The 7,500-nt window shown below is 36.5% G+C and overlaps 1 protein-coding gene across 1 annotated transcript in view; it reads left to right on the forward strand.

The window, feature by feature from the left end:
• LOC137616253 (uncharacterized) overlaps window positions 1-7,500 on the forward strand; it is a 215,289-nt gene that overhangs the window by 1,025 nt on the left and 206,764 nt on the right. The gene's annotated exons all lie outside the window — the stretch shown is intronic.

Raw genomic sequence — 7,500 nt, forward strand, 5'->3', positions numbered from 1 at the left:
AGAGCTTTCCCACGGCCCCCTGAGGGGCCTATGCGATCAGCGAGTTTTGGCAGTGTCCTTCATAACTAGATCCAATAGGCCAGTGGTTCCCAACCTGGGGGAAATTTCCCCCTGGGGGGAAATTTGAAGCTTCCAGGGGGGAAATAATTACACTACCTACTAACTAAAACAAGCGGAAAATATCCTCATAGTATGTGCGGCAATTTGTTGTTAGCCATTCAATTGTGATATGATCATATCATTTCTCACTGACATGATATTCAAGGGGAGAATTGGAATATCATGCCCATTTCTGAGGCAGGTGAGTGGGCATGAGGGCTGGGCGGGGCATGAAGGGGGAAATCTGGATGGTTGAACTGGGTGCAGGGGGGAAATGACAGAAAAAAGGTTGGGAACCACTGCTAGGCAGTGTGCTGTGATTCAGCAGTTTTTAGGTTCATTTGGGTCATTTCGGTTCACAGGTTGACGCATTGCTTGTGACCAAGATTCCTTTTCAGATCTAAACCCAACGTTAGGATTAAAATTTAAACTCTTCTGAAAAGGTTTGGTCAAAGTCTATTGTATCTCACGGTCTAGGAACTGAGGATGGACTATCTTAGATTAACAAGCATTCCTGTTATATGATAACGCATTTGCAAATTACATTGCGAGTCATTTTTATTAATCATTAAAACTAGTTAAGCTATAACCCTAGTTGGAAAAGCAGGATGGTATAAGACAAAGGGCTCCATCAGAATAAAATTAGTCCCAGAGAGGAAAGGAAATAAAGAAAAAAAATTATTCTAGAAGAAGTAATGAAAAAAAGAATATTAGAAATCTTGAGATCAGTGACAACGTTAAAATAAGTCTGTCATATATAAACTATGAAAAGAAACTTATGTCAGTCAGTTCAACATGAAATCATTTGCAGCAAAGTTGAACTTTTAAAGCTCAATCGATTCAACTGCCCGATTAGGAAGATCATTCCACAATCTGATTTCAGGTGGAATAAAACTTATAGAATACTGTGTAGTATTGAGCCTTGTGATGGAGAAGATATGAATGAACTGCAATTCCACAATCTGATTTCAGGTGGAATAAAACTTATTGAGCCTTGTGATGGAGAAGATATGAATTAACTGCATACCTAGTATCACGTACAAGATAACACAGTCTTGTACCAACCGTGTGTCACACGATCGTACATAAATTATTTTGTATATATTATGCTTGTATCTTCGCTCTCCCCTCGCACTAAAAAGAACCTGAAAAATCATGTCTGCTTTTTTCCTCTGTAACAGTGTCAATATTTGAACATGAAAATTCTTGTTGCTTTGAGATTTTGTATATAAAGGAGAGTGTTCTTTAATAAACTAACTCAGTTATTTTCAACTTGCCTTTGAGTTCACAACCTTCTCTCACCACGTCACAGTCTGGGAAGATCTGAATGTAATGGATGGTCAATTCTGAAAAATCGTATGCAATATGCACGAAGAACTAAATGAATGATGGTGCCAGAGATAAATACCTCAAAAAATTTGATATCTTTCGTTAGGACCAATCTTAATTGATCCGAGAGAGAGAGAGAGAGAGAGAGAGAGAGAGAGAGACCTGCATTCAAGAGTGAAAAGGTGTTACACACACTTTAGACTTTACTGTTTGCTTACTTTTTCTTACCTTCGTTTTCTCCTCAGTTCTATTTTTCGTCCGAGCCTGGGCTACTAAGGGGCATTAGGTTACACGTCCCATTCTCGCCGTAGGTAAACTATTCCATCTCCTTGTTACATTAAAAAAAAAAAAAAAAAAAAAAAAAAAAAAAAAAAAAAAAAAAAAAAAATTAAGTTTTGTCTCAAAGTCAAAAATGCAAGAGTACGAAGTTTTTGGATTGGTGTAAAGGACAATATTATGCAGAAAACATCTTTATCTAACATTCTTGATTAGTTAATGTTAGTATTTATCATTTATCAGTTACTGATTTATAATCGGCCCGGTTTACGATCCTTGTTTATCGCACGATGAATAAAATTAGAGCTTTTAAAATATTTGGATTGAAAACTTAAGTAATTTAATCTGTCGCAACTTCAGCGAACGGCTGATAAATAATTGGTCTATTATTATTATTATTATTATTATTATTATTATTATTAAATGCTAAGCTACAACCCTAGTTGGAAAAGCAGGATGCTATAAGCCCAGGGGCCCCAACAGGGAAAATAGCCCAGTGAGGAAAGGAAATAAGGAAAAATAAAATATTGTAAGTATAGTAAAAACATTGAAATAAGTATTTCCTATAAAAACTATAAAAACTTCAACAAAACAAGAGGAAGAGAAACTAGATAGAAGTGTGCCCGAGTGTACCCTCAAGCAAGAGAACTGTAACCCAAGAAAGTGGAAGGCCATGGTACAGAGGTTATGGCACTACCCAAGAATAGAGAACAATGGTTTGATTTTGGAGTGTCCTTCTTCTAGAAGAGCTGCTTACCATAGCTGAAGAGTCTCTTCTACCCTTACCAAGAGGAAAGTACCCACTGAACAATTACAGTGCAGTAGTTAACCCCTTGGGTGAAGAAGAATTGTTTGGCAATCTCACTGTTGTCAGGTGTATGGGGACAGAGGAGAATCTGTAAAGAATAGGCCAGACTATTCGGTGTCTGTGTAAGCAAAGGGAAAGAACCGTAACCAGAGAGAAGGGTCCTATGTAGTACTGTCTGGCCAGTCAAAGGACCTCATAACTCTCTAGCGGTAGTATCTCAACGGGCGGTTGGTGCCCAGGCCAACCTACTACCTAGTGGTGATTAGTTTATAAAACTTCCAATAACCAATGTTACTTAGCGAGGATATCACAGCAAACACGTAGAAGGAGCAATCAGAGATTTGACTTCCGCCAATGAAGATTGTTATAATTTTACTTGAAGCCTACGGACCAAGCTTTCCCTTTTTCATATGTTGACCTTGAATAAATCTACGGTATAATAATAACAATAATAACCAGAATCGCGATCTTGATCCGGATCACGTCCAAATTTTAATTGAAAATTCCGGAGCATAATATCTATCCGTTGTTAAAATTTGGTGAAAATCTGGCTAGAAATTTTGACGTAATCTTGCTAATAGACAAACAAACAGATAAAGAAACGAAGGTTCGTGGCGGAGGTATTATTCAATGCGTTAAGTAAAATTTTAAATTGAAAATTCCTTTTTAAAACAATGATTCATGCATACAACGACTAAGCGATTTTATTAGCTTTATAAGTTATAATTTCTACCGGCTAAAATCCATTTTGTGAATGACCCTTTCAAACACGGTTCTTTTTATTGAAATATCTTTTCTGAAAGAAGTTTGAGAAATGGCTTTGACCATATTCATTCAATGGAATGTCCAAAGGAAAGGATGCAAGAGATGACTAACTAATGAGAGGTATTGCTTGTATGCCAAAGAATGTAGACATTAGCATTTTATTATGGTTGTTTAAGAAATTACTCAATAGTTTTTCTGGACTTCGTTTTCAAAAGGAAGACTCTTGGCTATGAGATAACTAAGGAATTTCTCGCCAAGAACGCGTTACTATTATTACCTTATTACGAATCTTGTGTCTTATGTGACGGGCCGAGAGAAGGTTGTGACTCAAAGACAGGATGAAAGCAACTGAGTGAGTTTATTATAGAACACTCTCCTTTATATACAAAAGCTCAAGGCAACAAGAAATTTCATGTTCACAATCGACACCGTTACCGGTGAGAAAAACAGATATGTTTATTCAGGCTCTTTTTAGTGCGAGGGAAGAGCGAAGATACAGCATGATATATACACAAAATGAACTATGTACGATCGTGTGACACACGGTTGGTACACTTATATGCTTTTCTAATTCATTGATATGGGGGTTTCCTGCTAACAATTGGATGCGATAGAGAGAAACTGAATAATTGGGTTTAAGGACAGCGAAATCTAATAAAAGCAAAGAGAAATACAGTGATTAAAGTAATATTTCATTCCACTCATAACATGGATTTTCTGTACTCCTTTTTTTGAAAGGAAGACATTTGGCTATGAGATAGCAAAGGAATTTCTCGCCGATAACGCGTAACTCTTACTACCTTATTACGAATCTTGAGTCTTATATGCTTTTCTAATTCATTGATAATGGGTTTTATTTAATAGCAATAGGATGGGATAGAGAAAAACTGAGTAATTGGATAAAAAAGCAACAGTGATACTCAATAAAGACACAGAGACGCACAGTGATTAAAGTAGTATTTCTTTATACCCAATATGAAAAGGGTCACTTACCACTTGAAAGATAAACTGCAAATCTTACTGCCTGTCAACCTGTTGGGCAGGAGTTTGGAACATACTCAAGCTCGATAGCTTCTAGTAGTGTCTGCAACCTCATCATCATTGATAGCAAGGGATGAAGATTGCCGGGTAGCTTTTAGGTCTACCTGTTGATTCATCAGCAACCATTGTCTGGCTCTCCCTGGTCCTTCAAACGAAACCTGCCCTGACCTATATATATATATATGTATATATATATATATATATATATATATATATATATATATTTATATATATGTGTATATATATATTTATATATATATATGTAAATATATATATATATATATATATATATATATATATATATATTTCCGGTTATGTTGAGCGGTATTATAAGACGTATGACTACTTGGTCTCTCCCTGTCCCTCGTGTAGGTGGGAGAAGGAATAGTCATACCCTGGTGAGAGGGGGTACCCCGAGAGGTACACTACTTGCGTACGTAAGCGTGCATATCTATCTAAATAATTAGGTGTCACTTTTGACGGGTCGCGTGCACTAGTAATAACATATCGGTAAACAGTAATTTTCCTCTTGGTAAAGGTAGAAGAGACTCTCTAGCTATGGTAAGCAGCTCCTGTAGGAGAAGGACACTCCAAAATCAAACTATTGTTCTCTAGTCTTGGGTAGTGTCATAGCCTCTGTACCATGGTCTTCCACTGTCTTGGGTTAGAGTTCTCTTGCTTGAGGGTACACTCAGGCACACTCTTCTATCTAATTTCTCTTCCTTTTATTTTGTTGAAGTTTTTATAGTCTACGTAGGATATATTTATTTTGGTGTTACAGTTCTTAAAATATATTATTTTTCCTTGTTTCCTCTCCTCACTGGGCTATTTTTCCTGTTGGGGTCCCTGGGCTTATAGCATCCTGCTTTTCCAACTAGGGTTGTAACTTCAAGTGATAATAATAATAACATTGAAATTGAGCAAATCTTCGACTTTTACTGAATCGCAATGGATATGTGACGGGCTGAGAGAAGGTTGTGACTCAAAGGCAGGTTGAAAGCAACTGAGTAAATTTATTATAGAACACTCTCCTTTATATACAAAAGCTCAAAGCAACAAGAAATTTCATGTTTAAAAAACAGACACTGTTACAGAGGAGAATAGCAGACATGTTTAATCTGGTTCATTTTAGTGCGAGGGAAGAGCGAAGATACAAGCATAATATATACACAAAATGAACTATGTACGATCGTGTGACCCACGGTTGGTACAGACACAATGCTTGCTACTCACTTTGCTAAGTTGGTATTTTTCATCACTGGAAGAGGAGGACCCAAAAATTCCATGGAATCTAAATTATGACAATATTCAAAAGCCTCGACACCCTCTGAACACGTGTCTTCCTTTGTTTTCAAACATTCGCCTCGTGGCAAATTCTCTACTCTCTTATCCATTACTGTCAAGCTTCCAATTAATGTTGCAATAATCATTGGAGTTGGTGTCTTTTAGAAGTTTGTGATGTCTGAGGTATATATTGCTCTTTTCTCTTATTTCATCTTTCATATCATTTGCTATTTGTTTTCATTTACTTGTGAAATTACAAAAGAAATTGTAAGGAAATAAGAACAAAATAAAATGGTTTGTCTTTTTATGTTTAATAATTTCGAGCAACAATAACATGACTTTATAACAAACAAACAAATATTGGAACAAAGTGCTAGCTACCCCTTATAGATATTATTATTATTATTATTATTATTATTATTATTATTATTATTATTATTATTATTATTATTATCATTAGCTAATTTACAACCCTTGCTAAAAGATAACATCAACCAATGATTCGAGCAAGCCATTGTTACAAAATTTCGTGCAACCCAATGGTACAAAACTTCGCTAAACTACAAGAAACAGACAACTTGAATTTGGCCAAGACCTTAGCTCAAGCGAGGAGGTCCCGGGAAAAGCAGTAGTGTCGTGCAGTAACCGAACTGGCCAGCGGTTGGTCTCAGGTAGCCAGCCTACACCTGCTCGGGGGATGATCAGCAGAGCCTATTTAGGTACGCTCTTGTCCTCTTGCCAACAACAAAACAAAATGTGCAATCCTGATCTATATCGGCTCGTTCGTTAGGCTTTGTTTAATTGAAACGGAGGATTCTTTTGACAGAGACTTTGCAGTGTACGAACGAGGAGTTTTTCAGCGCTGACAGGCAATTTCTGCAGAGAAGATGGGTTGCGATAGTGAAACTATGTTGTTGTTGAAATCTTGAATATTCTAATATGTCTTTTCTTTATATGCTACGGTTGTTACGGTCTATGCGTAAATGTTGATGTTATGCAATGTAGAGAGAGAGAGAGAGAGAGAGAGAGAGAGAGAGAGAGAGAGAGAGAGAGAGATAAATATTTTTTTACCTTGTGGATTAGACTACTCTTATATTACCGTAAATGTTTAAATTAACCATAAAGACGAGAATGAGTTGTGTATACCACTTACTCCATGCATTCGTGTTTTGTGTTTATTTGAATGTACAGTATATATTTATGAGAGAGAGAGAGAGAGAGAGAGAGAGAGAGAGAGAGAGAGAGAGATGACCACACCTGTGTAGCTAATCATGGAGCACCATTCTAAGCATCATTGTTGTCCTAAAGATTTAGTCTGTATTTGTTCAAATTAATATCCTTCACCGAGACATTCTGTTTCAGAGTCTTGTCTAGACAGAACTAATACAGTGGTAACGTGTTTGCCTCGCATTCGCGTGGCAAGAGATCGATCCCCGCCCAGGGCCGTGAGTTTAAGCTGTTTACTGGGGAGGCTACTGCTGTGGTAGGGCACCATAGTGGGGGGTTGGGCTTACCCGGCTGACGTTCTGGTGAGCATCTATTCTGATGGAACTGAAACCAGACACCTTTAACCTTTAATTTGCCAGGTTCGTTATGAAGATGTTGGTTTTGTGCATACTTCCATAATTTCTCAATTCAAGGTGAAACAAGATTTAAATGTTTACACTAAAAGAATGATTAAATACCACCTTAATTATAAAAAAATAAATTAATACTAAGATATGATAGCAGATATACCAGGTCCATTATAAAGATGTTGGTTTTGTGCATACACTTCCATGATTTTCTCAGTTTAAGGTGAAACAAGATTTAAATATTTTCATTTAAAAATGATTAAATACCATATAAATTATAAAAAAAAGAAATTAATACTAAGATATGGTAGCAGATATACAAGT

This window comes from Palaemon carinicauda, chromosome 22, assembly GCF_036898095.1.
Source record: "Palaemon carinicauda isolate YSFRI2023 chromosome 22, ASM3689809v2, whole genome shotgun sequence".
NCBI classification, from domain to species: Eukaryota; Metazoa; Arthropoda; class Malacostraca; order Decapoda; family Palaemonidae; genus Palaemon; species Palaemon carinicauda.